General features: G+C 39.6%; 1 non-coding gene across 1 annotated transcript; it reads right to left on the bottom strand.

Annotated features, from left to right (window-relative positions):
- Window positions 1-6,658: 6,658 nt before the first annotated feature.
- On the bottom strand, window positions 6,659-6,731 carry TRNAF-GAA (transfer RNA phenylalanine (anticodon GAA)). Its single transcript has one exon. It is a non-coding gene; the product is annotated as a tRNA-Phe (tRNA).
- Between the last annotated feature and the right edge of the window lie 7,399 nt (window positions 6,732-14,130).

Genomic DNA, 14,130 nt, shown 5'->3' with positions numbered 1-14,130 from the left:
CGAGGATACCGAACTCGATAGCCGCAGTCGCTTAAGTGCGGCCAGTGTCCAGTATTCGGGAGATAGTGGGTTCAATCCCCACTGTCGGCAGCCCTGAAGATGGTTTTCCGTGGTTTCCCATTTTCACACCAGGAAAATGCTGGGGCTGTACCTTAATTAAGGCCACGGCCACTTCCTTCCCTGTCCCATCGTCGCCATAAGACCTATCTGTGTCGGTGCGACGTAAAACAACTTGTAAAAAAAACGAGGGGGTAACGTGACTGTACAGTTTCATCAGACACATGCTGGTAGGCTAGGAAAGAAGAAATTTCGTACGAACCGCCCCCCCCCCCCCCCCCGGCCTCCCCCGACTTATCGGGTGAGTCGGTTCTCGTCATGCGGCTGTCGGCAATAATATGGGAGTCCGGAAACTTGACAACTCTGCATCTATAAAATAGGCGGGTAAACACCGAGAAAAAGACGTACTTCCCGACTATCGACCACAACATTAGGGAAGACTGAAATATTGCACTATCGATAGGGAAGAGGAAAAGTAAAATTGAATTCCGTCGTGAACATGCCAGGAAGGCCTCTGTGCATATCGTCTACAACAGGGGTTTCCAATTTGTAAGGGCTCGAGGGCCATAAGTCATGTTCGCGGGCCGCACTTCAATAATAGGCCAATTTTCGTAAAATTCTGCATATAGTAGGCCTACAGAAGTACCATTAGGAAAAAATAATATGCATAATTCAATTGAAATAAAGGTTTGATAATTTTAACTACTTAGGTAAAACATTATTTTACAATTGCATAAAAGGGTGAAATTTGGAGTCGGGCTGAGTGGCTCAGTAAGTTGAAGCGCTGGCCTTCTGAAGTTGGTAGGTTCGATGTTAGATCATTCCGAAGGTGCTCATATACGTCAGCCTCGTGTCGATTGATTTACTGGCACGTAACAGAACTCCTGCGCGACAAAATTCCGGCACCTTGGCGACTCCAAAAAGCATAAAGTAGTTAGTGGGACGTAAAATCAATTATTATTATTATTATTATTATTATTATTATTATTATTATTATTATTATTATTATTATCTGAAATTTTGTTTTTCAATTTAAAAAAATGAAAAATAGTCCATTCAAATCATGTGAATTTTTAAAAAGAGGAAATAATATTAAAGAATGAACTCGTTTGGACTTGGATCTATAAAGAATATAAAAATTCATACATTTTTGAACGACTTATAAAATATTATTTTGTAACTATTCTTCACATTATTTATTAAAATGCTCTCGCGGCCGCATTATATGGCTTAGCGGGCCACATACAGCCCGCCATTTGGAAACCCCTGGTCTACAAGGTTAAGTTAGCAATAGTGCTGGTGACTGAACGATGATACTACCAGTTCTGATAATAATTTATTATAGAAGAAAGAACAGGATTAACTCTAACGAAGGCCAGAAAATCAGACTTCTATGGTAAATACAAGGACAGACCAAAGGAAGTCGGACATTAAAGATTATGGTATATGGAAGCTGGCCACATTTCTCAGGAAGAGTGAACCGTGTCTACCCTCCTTCAAACCTTGTAAAATACCCACTTTGCAATTTCACGTTCACACTTCCTATTGTAAGGAGAGCACGGGAACCCGTCCAACCAAGCTAGTTGGAAACCCCTCGTATGCCATCAATTATTACATTTCAACGTCAGAGGGAAAACCAGCCATCTGTCAAGGCGTAGAATGATAATGATAACGATTTAATTTCCTACCAGGTGAGTTGGGCGGCCTACGTAGCAGGTTACGCCCTCAGTTCCATGTCTGGCGAGTAGTGTACTATGTTTCCGGTTACCTTCACTGACCTGTCTCATCCTTGACTGATTGATATATGGGTAAAGCCAGCAACACTATTCCCTATGCTGAATGACATTTGTTGATGTGTGCATTTCAGTGGGCTTGGCAGACTGATATGTAATAAATAAGTTGAGAACATTTAGGCAGCATAAATAAGCGTAAACATGGCAGGAAATTAAGACTTCGCAGGCCTCCTAAACTCAATATCACCAGAGTCGCAAGAGAACAAGGGTTGAACAAGGAAAGTCGGACGCCCCAAAATCCCCAGTTGAGAGCCCCTGGGGAACCAGGGTCTCTTGGCCGCGTGCTGTGGTCTTCACATCTGGCACATTACATTTCAAAACCGTTGAGATTTCCTGATGGAATCGTTATTTTACCTTTGTCTGCAGAGAATCTGAAGAAAATGCCGAACGGTACGGACACAGTATTGGAGGAACAGCACAAGATTATGAAAATAAATAATACTAACGCAATTCTGATGGAATCCCGACGAATCAGGTACGGTGGTGTAGGAAATGAAGTTTCTAAGAAAGCACAAACAGAATAACCAATGACTGCATAGCGCTACAGCTCTGATGGGCCTTGGATAACTAAATGACCATTGCTGGGCCCCCGAAGGCCTGCGGATAACGAGGTGATGCGCGGACAGCGCGAGGAATCCTTTTGGCTTTCTAGCAAAGTAAAGCAAGACCTCCAGTTTAAAGTGGAATCAGACCACAAGGTCGTGACTTGTCATTTCAAAAATCCCACATGCAATCGAACCATTTAGGTATCACGCTCCCCCACTTGGCTTTGTCACCTGAAACCAGCCCCCGGCCTCTGAGACCGCAGAGTCGGCTACAGCAGAATCTGTTCGCCTCAAACATGGTCTGGCTCCATGGCTAAATGATTAGCGTGCTGGCCTTTGGTCCAGGGGTCCCGGGCTCGATTCCCGGTCGGGTCGGAGATGTTAACGTTCATTGGTTAATTCCGACGGCTTGGGGACTGGATGTGTGTGCCGTCTTCTGCCTTAGACTTTATCATAGGTAAGGTCCCATCGCCACAGACGCGCACGGCGTCAGCTCAAAAGACCTGCATGTATTTACGGCCAGATGCCCTTCCTGACGCCAACCTCAGTTAAGGAGCTAATAAAGATGAAATGAAAGATGGTGAATGAAAATGGGCAGGTAGGTGGAAGGAATCGGTTGAATAGGAACTGCCCGTGCACTTCTCTCCCAGTCACGCATGACCACCAACCGGGGCAGAAAACATCCGCCCGCCGCAACCAGTATTATCCAAACATAATTTTACTACATAGACAACAACGAACAGACACCCCCCCCCCCCCAACCAACCTGAAGAAGAGACCATCGGACCATCGCAATCATCGGTATCACTTTCCACTGGTTTTGTTCGTTTCCAAAATGCATCAAACTTATTCCAAATAATAAACTGTCATAATGCATAAGTAACTCTATTTTACTCCTCCAGTACATTTTCTCCAACCGTTAATTTAGATGTATCTTTGAAAGTAGAGAACCTTATCCTTTTAACGTATTTCCTGGATTTTAACTGTAGTCGAGCAGCTCGTCTCCTTTGCGATCGAAGATAATATCTACTCTCCTATTACTGGATGTTTTGTTCTTCACAAAATTCATACAAAAATGCATTTCTATGCATTTCCTAAGCGAACCATGAAACGCTTCTTATTGACCAATGACTATTTTCATGCATTCAAACAGTCAAAGCAGTAAAAGGAAAAAAGGTAGGAAGGATGGAAGGAAATATAAGAATATTACACTTTTGGGCCGATAACCTAGATGTTAGGGCCTTTAACACGTCATCACACGCTCCCGCGGCAGTTTGCCGCGTTTGAACAATAATCCTAATATCTTCCTTTGTTGTATCCAAGAATCGGCGGGCAGTCAGGTATTCCTCCCCCCACATCTCTGTATAACGACCGTAGCCTAATCCAGTTCCTCGCTGTCTCCTCTCTACGTCAGTTCATATTTGTGTTGATGGTGTCACGTTGTGTGAGCAGATTGCTAACGTGCGTGCTATCGCGTACAAACATTAGTGAGCATATTGCTAACGGGCGAGTTTTCGCGTATATTTAATATGATATAGTTGCAATATTTCTGTTTTATTGTTTGCGCCATTACCTGGAAATGGATCCGTACGACATACGACAAGCTACAGTGAGACATATAGTGGACAGTGTTCCAGAATGTCATTCAAGTAAATTAGGAGAAGATACTTCTGGTTATCGTGACGTTGATGAAACAGATATTTTAGAGCATAATAATAGTGACTCAGAAGAGAGTGTTGCAGAAGAAATAATACAGCCGTGCGAGGTTGGTGACGAACAACACACCCCACCGCCAAACGAAGAGACACTGAACCTTTCAGTAGGCGCTCAGCAAGAACCTGAACGTTGTGAGCCTGTTCTTAAAGTGAGACAGCAACAACCACATGAGAGGCCCCTGCAACCAGGTCAATATGCTATCTGTGGTATCTGCCCTAGAAGGAAAAATAGCAGAACAATGGTTATTTGTTGCGCATGTGATATTCCCATCTGCCGAGAACATACAGTGCCAACGTGTTCGAGATGCTCAACCCAACAGGAGGATCCAGCTGAAAAATGACAAGACTGGCTGATTGTTGGACAGAAGTAATATGCTTACGATGTTTCTTAAATCAATCATATTTTTTATATTTCATATTTTACTTATTCAACTGGACTTGTGTTAATGCAACTTATGTGAAAATGCCTAAAATATAGTATGCGGCAATTTGCTAACGGGGCGTGCTTTGATGTCAGGTCACAGGCTTGGAATTGCGGCAGTTTGCTAACATAGCGTGTTCTCATGTTGTAAAATATTTTAAATTACTAATAATGATTTACAATCCTAAATATGACGTTTTGGTAAGTAAATTCTCTTTCTTACAATGTTGTTAACGTTTGAGGATAGGTTTCTTCATTTCAAAATCAGAGCAACAATATATAACATGCGTGAGCAAATTGCCGTGGGGCGTGCTGTCATGTAAAAATAAGGGGGCGTGTGATGACGTGTTAAACAACAAGCATCATCATCATCATCAATATTATGCTTTTCAATTCACGCCTAAGTATGATTCAATAATACATTACAATAGTATGCGTGAACAATGTACAGTCCTATTCATTTGTCTCAATGATGGAATAATTACGTGGTAACCATGACATTTAAGGTTACATTATCATACAATATTCCAAGGACTTTTGACGTTTATTTATAATGTTTTTGGCAGTTTTCCTCTCCTTCTTCTTGTACGATGTATTTTTAATGGGTTAGGCTACTCTTATTTAGTATTTGTACCGTACGTAGAAGTAGTAGAGCGTGTTTCATGTTACAATTAACTTGGACAGTGGCGGCGAGGCAAGGGGTGGCAACCCCCTCCCTCGCACTTTGTGGAGTAAAAATATTTTTAAAATTCCATTTTAACCGCCTAAAACTAGAAAAATCTTTAGTTGCGCACTAAATGAATTTTGCAAACCGATAAGTTAATGTGCTGTGCAGCATAACTGAGAGGAAGAAGGTTCACTTCGTTAGTTGCTACGGAAGTATTCACATCGGCTCCTGTCGACTACGTTATACCTCAGCAGTAGTTACCTCTTCTTTCCCCTCCAAACTCAGGGCTTCGCGCATGTTTGTGCCACCAGATAGCAATCGCACTTCTAGCATCTGCGTTGAGGGAGGGAAGCAGGGGTATATTTTTACCAAGGTCATGGATACTGAAGTATGATTCATCCGCTTGCCGGCATTCGTCAGCCTGGCAACTGGCAATCTCAGTCAATGTGTCAGTGCAGTTCTATCCAGTGTCTTACTTTCCTAGTACGTATTCAAACTGCAAACGGCTTTTAATTGTATAATCACGCCGTACTAATATTTAATGGTAATACATGATTGTATAATTGTTCCTTTAGTGAAAGTTTTATTTTATAGTATTAAAAAAACTATTATTACCGCATTTAAATGGGTAAACACTCAACATATATTACTCTGTCAAAATTCGTACAGAAAGCATTAAAATTACCATTTTTTGCTTTTTATTTTCAATTTTGTTGTCTACCAACTCCCTCCACTATATCGTCAAGACTAGCGGTACTTTTTGTTGTCTATAAATTTTTGTGCCTCCCCCCCTCCACACACTCTCTCTCTCTCTCTTCTACTTCTAAATCTCAAGCGACGCTACCTACTGATCTTGGATGCTATCTGAACAAGCAGTGGGAACGCAGACAAGAAATCATAGAGTTTAGCAAGTGCGAAGCAAATATCCATCGAAACGAAAAACCTACTGTGCAGCAAGTATCTCAATCTTGATCTTGGACTTCGTATTCTCCATTATTGCTGTATGGAATGGAAGGATGGACTGTAAAAACTTGAAATGTGATGTAAGAGGCGTACGTTTCGCATCTCGTGGAATGAAAAGATCACGAATACTGTAATGATGAAGAGGATGAATAAAACAAATGTTCTCCTTCCCCTCAAGACTCACAAACCTCAGTTGTATTGTGAGGGGAGACAAGTATCAACTCTTGCAGATGGTACTCCGTGGTAAGATTGCAATTATAAACGTGGACCTGGGAGACGTCACCATAGGTTGGAAATCTTCGGGATTGGTACAGTAAAAATAGGAATTTACTTCTACAGAAGAGGCACTCCCAGAAGAACAAACATGTTTGGTTAAAAAGGACTTTTGACTTTAAATTAGTGCATAAAAGTACTGTATTTTGTCATAAGTAACACGAAACTTTATCATCTGAAGTTCAATATTCAACGCAAAGCCTAATCGGAGAGGCAAAAACGAATGCCGAAACCCGGGATCGAACCAGGGACCTTTAGATCTTCAGTCTAACGCTCTCCCAACTGAGCTATTTCGGCTCGATATCTTCCTCCTCTAGCATGCTTACTTTAAAATCCAAAGTGAATTATCATGCTCATTTTATAATCATAACAGAGGAGCATAACTACATTCGTTTATTCGTTAATGTACTTGTATTACCTTTCAACCCCCCCCCCCCCCCCTAACAGACTGGTAGCAATAAATATTGCCACAATAATTACAGTAATTGCTAGAAGAAAACCTGAAAACATTGTAAGACTTCCGGCTTGCGATGCATCTCTCGCGCCATCTAGTAGTAAAACTCGGATTTAATCTATTAAAAAAAGAAGAATAACATGCACCAATAAAATAACCACTTCCTTCGTACTGCCTTCGTAATATACATGTGGTAAAACGAAATAACATAACAAAATAATATCACAAATAACTGTGTATTATAAACAATGTAAGAGACACTAAGAAGGTGAAAAAACAAGACTTCTAAAAAGTCACCCTATCTTATTAAATAACAAATGAGGTTATGTTATATATAGTAACATTTTCGGTAGCGCAAAAGAGAAAATATTGCATCAAAGCATATTCAATACGTTCACTAGAGCACACTCGCGTTCAATCTTAGTATGTCAAATTTGATTAAAATATTGATCGTTCTACGCGTATGATTTTCAAAGCAGCAGGTCCTACTGTAGTCTACAGTTGGAACTGATCACGAATTACCTAATGAGAAAAACTCAGAATGCCGGTACTCATGAGTAACATTGACCAATAACTATAATAGCCTGATTTTCTTGCATTCTGATTAAACTACTTAGGGGAAAGCTCTTCTCATCACATAGGCTAGGCCTACTCCTCACCCAATACAACCAAGCTTTGGTATGCAGGTTTTGCAGAGCCTCTCTTCAATTTGTACGGTAATTCCATAGTTTGTACTGACATTCTTTCTTCAGTCACATGTTTAATACCTACTATGTATTAATCATTACCTGATCTTCAAAGACTTAAAACGACAATCACAAGAAGACAAGATTGCCAAAAGAAGAGGAAATTCTAAACCCTTCATGAGTGAAAGCCAGAAAGAGAAAACAACATTCACTGTTGCAGGAAATAAATGATAGAAATAGCCTAATGGATTCCATAAATATAGGTCAAACCAGAAACAAAATTTTGGCAGATTTACAACCGAAAAGGTAAACCTGAAAAATGACTATATATAAGACGACGTGGACTACCAGAATTGTACAAGATCTCAAATAATAGAAAATAAAATGCAGGAAACTTTCTTAGAATAATGTCATGGACTGATGTGGAGAAGAAATACTGACTGACTTAAGAAACAGTGGCACTTAAGAGGTAGAATAAAATAATATTTTTTAATGTCACTTCAGTTTCCTGGTAGTTCTTCACATATATTATCCATTTCAGATTTTCCATGTACCACTTTTCTCTTACCACTGTATCCTTACTGACCCCTGCAGATGTTGCATCTTCTTTCACTTTGTTCAACTCTTTCTTCCTTCTGCTTCTTCTTCTCCTCAACCCAAAGTTGGTAGGCTTGCAGATTCTTTCTTTCTAGGGCCAATTTCTTCGCTTTACTGTATTCTTTTCCTGCCTCAGTTTCTCTCTCGCATTACGTTCTTTCATTTTCCCCCTCCCCATGAACCATCTCGAATGTTGCTGTAGGTGATTGATCATCTTTACTATTCTCGTTCCTGCAATTATTTCGAGCAGATTCCTCCTCTGGTCTACTCAAGCTAATACTTCCTTGTTAGTCATGCTCTCTGTCAATGGTACCTTCAACACCCCACCCCCACTTGCAGCACCACATCTCAAAAGCCTAAAGTTTTTTTCCTTTTCTGGTGTTCTTAAAGTACAAGTTTCAGTGGTGTAAGTGGCTGCACTCTAAAAAAAAAAAAAAAAATTACCAATTGTTTCCTAGTTTCATGCGACACATTTCTTGGTATTAACAGAAAAATGCTTTCTTGAATTGGGATATTCTGCACTTCATGTCAATACTTCTGCCATCCACTGTTATTAGAGCCCCCCAAGTCTTTGAAAGTACCAAGCTCGATAGCTGCAGTCGCTAAAGTGTGGCCAGTATCCAGTATTCGGGAGATAGCGGGTTCGAACCCCACTGTCGACAGCCCTGAAAATGGTTTTCCATTTTCACACCAGGCAAATGCTGAGGCTGTACCTTAATTAAGGCCACGGCCGCTTCCTTCCCTGTCCCATCGTCGCCATAAGACCTATCTGTGTCGGTGCGACGTAAAGCAACTTCGAAAGATGTAACCTGCATTGGCTATTCTCCTTCTAGCTATACTTGCGCGATATGTTCTGCCCCCCCCCCAAGCACTTCATGATCTTGGTTTTTTTTTCTGTTTATCTTCAGGTTGCAGTTATTCTTTAGAATGCTGTTCATAAAGTGTAATGCCATAAGGTGTAGTGGATCTTGTAGCTTTTCTTCATCATTTCCCAATAAAGCAATGTCATCTGCAAAACAGATTGCTTTGTAGCTTTCTCTGTTCACCATTACACCACTCCTGCTGGTTTCTGAGAATTCTTTCATAGCATACTCTATGTACAAGTAGAACAATAGTGGAGAGAGTCCACATCCCTGTGGAACAATTTTGCCAATCAATGCTTGAAGTTTTTATGGACCAATGTGGATTTTCTGATTTTTGTATAACAAAAGGATTATTCTTCTGTCTCTGTAATCTATCCTTACATTCTTGAGCAATTTGAACAATGTGCTCCAATCTACATTGTCAAAAGCTTTTTCAACGTCAAAGAAAGCAATCACAACCTCTTTGTAAAGTCTCATTTTTTAATCTATAATTATTTGGAGAGTTAATATAGCTTCTCTTGTTCCTTGGTTTCTTCGAAAGCCAAATTGATCTTCGTGAACATTTTCCTCCACTTTCTTTTCCATACAGTGCTAGATAATCTTAGTCAGTATTTTTGAAGTATGGGTTACGAGACTCACGGTTCTGTAATCTTCTCATTTCCGTGCAGTGTTGGTCTCTGGTATGCATATCATGTGTGTCGTTCTGAAGATTGCGGGTACCTCTCATTTTTTATTTGAAACAAACAGGTTTTGACATTTTTCCTAGTGTTTTAGGAATTTCTCTTGGGATGTTATCAGTTCCAAACTTTATGGTCTTTCAAGCTCTTTTAATGCTCTGTCAAATTCGTTTCTTCGTATTGATGGTCTGATCTCATTCTCGTGAACATTATTAACTTTTTTTTTATGATTTTCTTTACGTCGCACTGACACAGATAGGTCTTATGGCGACAATGGGATTGGAAAGGCCTAGGAGTGTGAAGGAAGCAGCCGTAACCTTAATTAAGGTACAGACCCAGCATTTGCCTGGTGTGAAAATGGGAAATCACAGAAAACCATTTTCAAGGTGCCGACAGTGGGGTTCAAACCCACTACCTCCTGGATGCAAGCTTACAGCTGCATGACCCTAACTGCACAGCCAAACATTATTAACATTTTTCCATAATATCTCTATTTTGTTCCCTTTCTAACAGATCTTCTATATATCTTTGCCACTGTTTTTCCTGGATTCCTTCCTCATCTATTATTACTTTCCCTTCATCATCTTTAATGGTTTCCAGTGTCTTTAATTTTCTCTTGAACTGTCTTGCTGCTTCTTCTTACTTGTGCCAGGCTCCATGTTTTCTTCTATCCTATCCGGCCTCCCTTGGTCAACTCTTGTTCTTTTCTGACCCTGACGGTATTAGGTTTGCAAAGTCTAGGAAGTCTTTCATTTTTATGCCCTCTGTGAACTCTTGTCTTTCTTCGGCCGATACCTCCATTCCTCAAAGTGTTGGACCCCTTCCATTTTTCCCCTTTGATTAGTGTTAATACAAGATGGTTGCCCTGTTGTATTTCCTCCTTTCAAAAGCCAATAAATGCTCAACTGATCAAAAATCAGATTTTTGCAGTTACGTATCAAGCTTATTGCCATGCCTGACCTGTTCAACCGGTTCTGTCAAAATCTGATATTTGCTGTTGTTAAAGGGTGTTGAAATCTACAAGTTTTTGCAAAACTCAATATTTGCTGTCAGCCTGTTAAAGCAAAATTTGATAAACGCCAACAGTGCTTTGCTTCTCAGAGACCTGAAGAGAAAATAACAATGGAGGATGTCATTATCAACAGTAATGTGAGAAAGAAAGAAAGAAAGAAAGAAAGAAAGAAAGAAAGAAAGAAAGAAAGAAAGAAATAAAGAAAATATTGAAAGAAACTGGGCAAACACTTCCTGCCAGAAATAACAATAGGAATTTGTTTTTCACACAACATAAACTACTCATTACTATTCATTTAAAGCCAGCTTTTTCAGGGAGAAGTTTGCATTAAAAGAGTAGGCTATTAAACAATAAAATGGAGTTTAATATAAGTGATTCAGATAATGATATACAGATAACTGAATGCACAGGTGGTAGGAAGTCAAGGTGAAAAGTGAAAGCACCCAAGAAGTCTAACAAGAACAAGAAAAATTCCTGCTATTGTCTCTTCACATGAGCTACCAGGCATACCAGTGAACCCAAAAGCTTTGGGAAGAATGCAGAGCAGCTGATCTCACGTATGATATCACAACTTTTCTCCATCATATAATAGTTTAAAGAAAATCGATCAGGATAAATTACTACTGAAATACATGGTAATCACATCACCAAAATGCAGATCAAGAAAGAAGCAAACAAGCAGAACACTGTTTCAATAAAATACAGCATAAGAAGAAAGGATGGCAAGGTAGTACCTATATGTGCTGCAACATTTCAGTCAACATCAGGGATGTCTAAAGACAGACTTTCACATTTGGCCAGTAAATATCATGTAACAGGGAAATTACCAGCTGAAAACCAAGTGCCACAAAAGATAAGGAAGTTAAATTGCTAGTTGCTTTACGTCGCACTGACACAGATAGGTCTTATGGCGACGATGGGATGGGAAAGGCCTAGGAGTTGGAAGGAAGCGGCCGTGGCCTTAATTAAGGTACAGCCCCAGCATTTGCCTGGTGTGAAAATGGGAAACCATGGAAAACCATCTTCAGGGCTGCTGACAGGGGGGCTCGAACCCACGATCTCCCGGATGCAAGCTCACAGCCGCGCGCCTCGGCCAACTCGCCTGGTAAGGAACGATGTTAAACAGACTATAAAGAATAACATCAAAACATAGCCTACGTGTGTAGAGAGAGCCACTATTTAAGAAAAAAGTCCAGAAGGGGATATTATGATCCAAACTGAATACAGTCAAAATGTGGAAGTATTTCTATAAAAAACAAGAAGCGTCAGGCCTTCCTACTTGCTCTTTATCGAAATACAAACATATTTTCTATCACAGTTTTAATTTATCATTTAGAACTCCCACACAGATACTTGCTCAACATGCAAGATTGGTATCCTGAAATTGAAAAAGGAACAAGATCTGGAGAAAAAGAATGAAATACGAATGAACCACAGGTTGCACAAACTTTGTGAAAAAAAGATCTATGCAATAGTGAAGGAGGAAAATCCAAATGTGATTAAAAAAATGTTTTGATATACAACAGAATCAGCCAATACCACAGCTCCCCATAGGTGAAGTATTCTATTCAACACAGATTTGGCTTTATACCTTGTGCATTATGATTCATTCCCGAGCATATACAAAGGAAGGGATTGCCTTTTATACTTGGCTTGAAACAGAAGGACCAATTGGATGCAACCAAGTAGCCTCTGCACTATTGAATTTTCTCAGAAACCTCGAGGCATCCCAGCCAGGAAATAGCCCAAATGGAGTTCATTAGTTTTCTGACTCCTGTAGGAGTCAAAATAAAAATACAATAATGATTTGCACACCAATGGCCATTATGAAAGGAAGCAGAAAATTTAATAGTCTGATACATTATTTCCCTATTTGTGGCCACAGCTTTTTGCCTCCTGGCAGACAGCATGAGCAACAAATGGCAAATAAGTTAATATGGGAAGGACAGCAGATTCAGAAAGGGATGGAACCAACTAGAGGGAAAAATATCCTGGATGTGGTGCTGGTAAAACCTGATGAGCTCTATAGAGAAACCGAAGTAATAGATGGTATTAGTGATCATGAAGCTGTTTTTGTCGTAGTTAAAAATAAATGTGTTAGAAAGGAAGGTCTTAAAAGTAGGACTATTAGGCAGTACCATATGGCTGATAAGGCAGGCATGAGGCAGTTTTTAAAAAGTAACTATGATCAATGGAAAACGGTAAATAAAAACGTAAACACACTCTGGGATGGGTTCAAAGCAATTGTTGAGGAATGTGAAAATAGGTTTGCACCTTTAAAGGTGCTAAGAAATGGTAAAGATCCACCTTTTTATAATAGAGAAATAAAGAGACTAAGAAGGAGGTGCAGACTGGAAAGAAATAGAGTTAGAAATGGCTGCGGAAGTAAGGAGAAATTGAAGGAACTTAGGAAATTGAATCTAGCAAAGAAGGCAGCTAAGGATAACATGATGGCAAGCATAATTGGCAGTCATACAAATTTTAGTGATAAATGGAAGGATATGTATAGGTATTTTAAAGCAGAAACAGGTTCCAAAAAGGACATTCCAGGAATAATTAATGAACAAGGGGAGTGTGTATGTGATGATCTTCAAAAGGCAGAAGTATTCAGTCAGCAGTATGTAAACATTGTAGGTTACAAGGATAATGTCCAGATAGAGGAGGTGACTAATGCTAAAGAATTATTAAAATTTACATATGATAACAATGACATTTACAAAAAGATAAAAAGTTGAAAACTACAAAAGTGGCTGGAACTGATAAGATTTCTGGGGATATACTAAAGACAATGGGTTGGGATATAGTACCATATCTGAAGTACTTATCTGATTATTGTTTGCTTGAAGGAGCTATACCAAATCAATGGAGAGTTGCTATAGTATCCCCTGAGTATAAAGGAAAGGGTGATAGACATAAAGCTGAAAATTACAGGCCAGTAAGTTTGACGTGTGTTGCATGTAAGCTTTGGGAAGGCATTCTTTCTGATTATATTAGACATGTTTGTGAAATTAATAACTGGTTTGATAGAAGGGAGTTCGGTTTTAGGAAAGGTTATTCCACTGAAGCTCAACTTGTAGGATTTCAGCAAGATATAGCAGATATCTTGGATTCAGGAGGTCAAATGGACTGTATTGCAATTGACTTGTCTAAAGCATTTGATAGGGTGGGTCATGGGAGACTACTGGCAAAAATGAGTGCAATTGGACTAGACAAAAGAGTGACTGAATGGGTTGCTATATTTCTAGAAAATAGACCTCGGAGAATTAGAGTAGGCAAAGCTTTATCTGACCCTGTAATAATGAAGAGGGGAATTCCTCAGGGCAGTATTATTGGATCTTTATGTTTTCTTATATATATAAATGATCAGAAATAAGGCTTTTTGCAGATGATGTTATTCTGTATAGAGT

This window comes from Anabrus simplex, chromosome 11, assembly GCF_040414725.1.
Source record: "Anabrus simplex isolate iqAnaSimp1 chromosome 11, ASM4041472v1, whole genome shotgun sequence".
Taxonomy (NCBI): domain Eukaryota; kingdom Metazoa; phylum Arthropoda; class Insecta; order Orthoptera; family Tettigoniidae; genus Anabrus; species Anabrus simplex.
The sequence above is the reverse complement of the archived record's forward strand: the minus strand, read 5'-3'. Positions and strand labels throughout refer to the sequence as shown.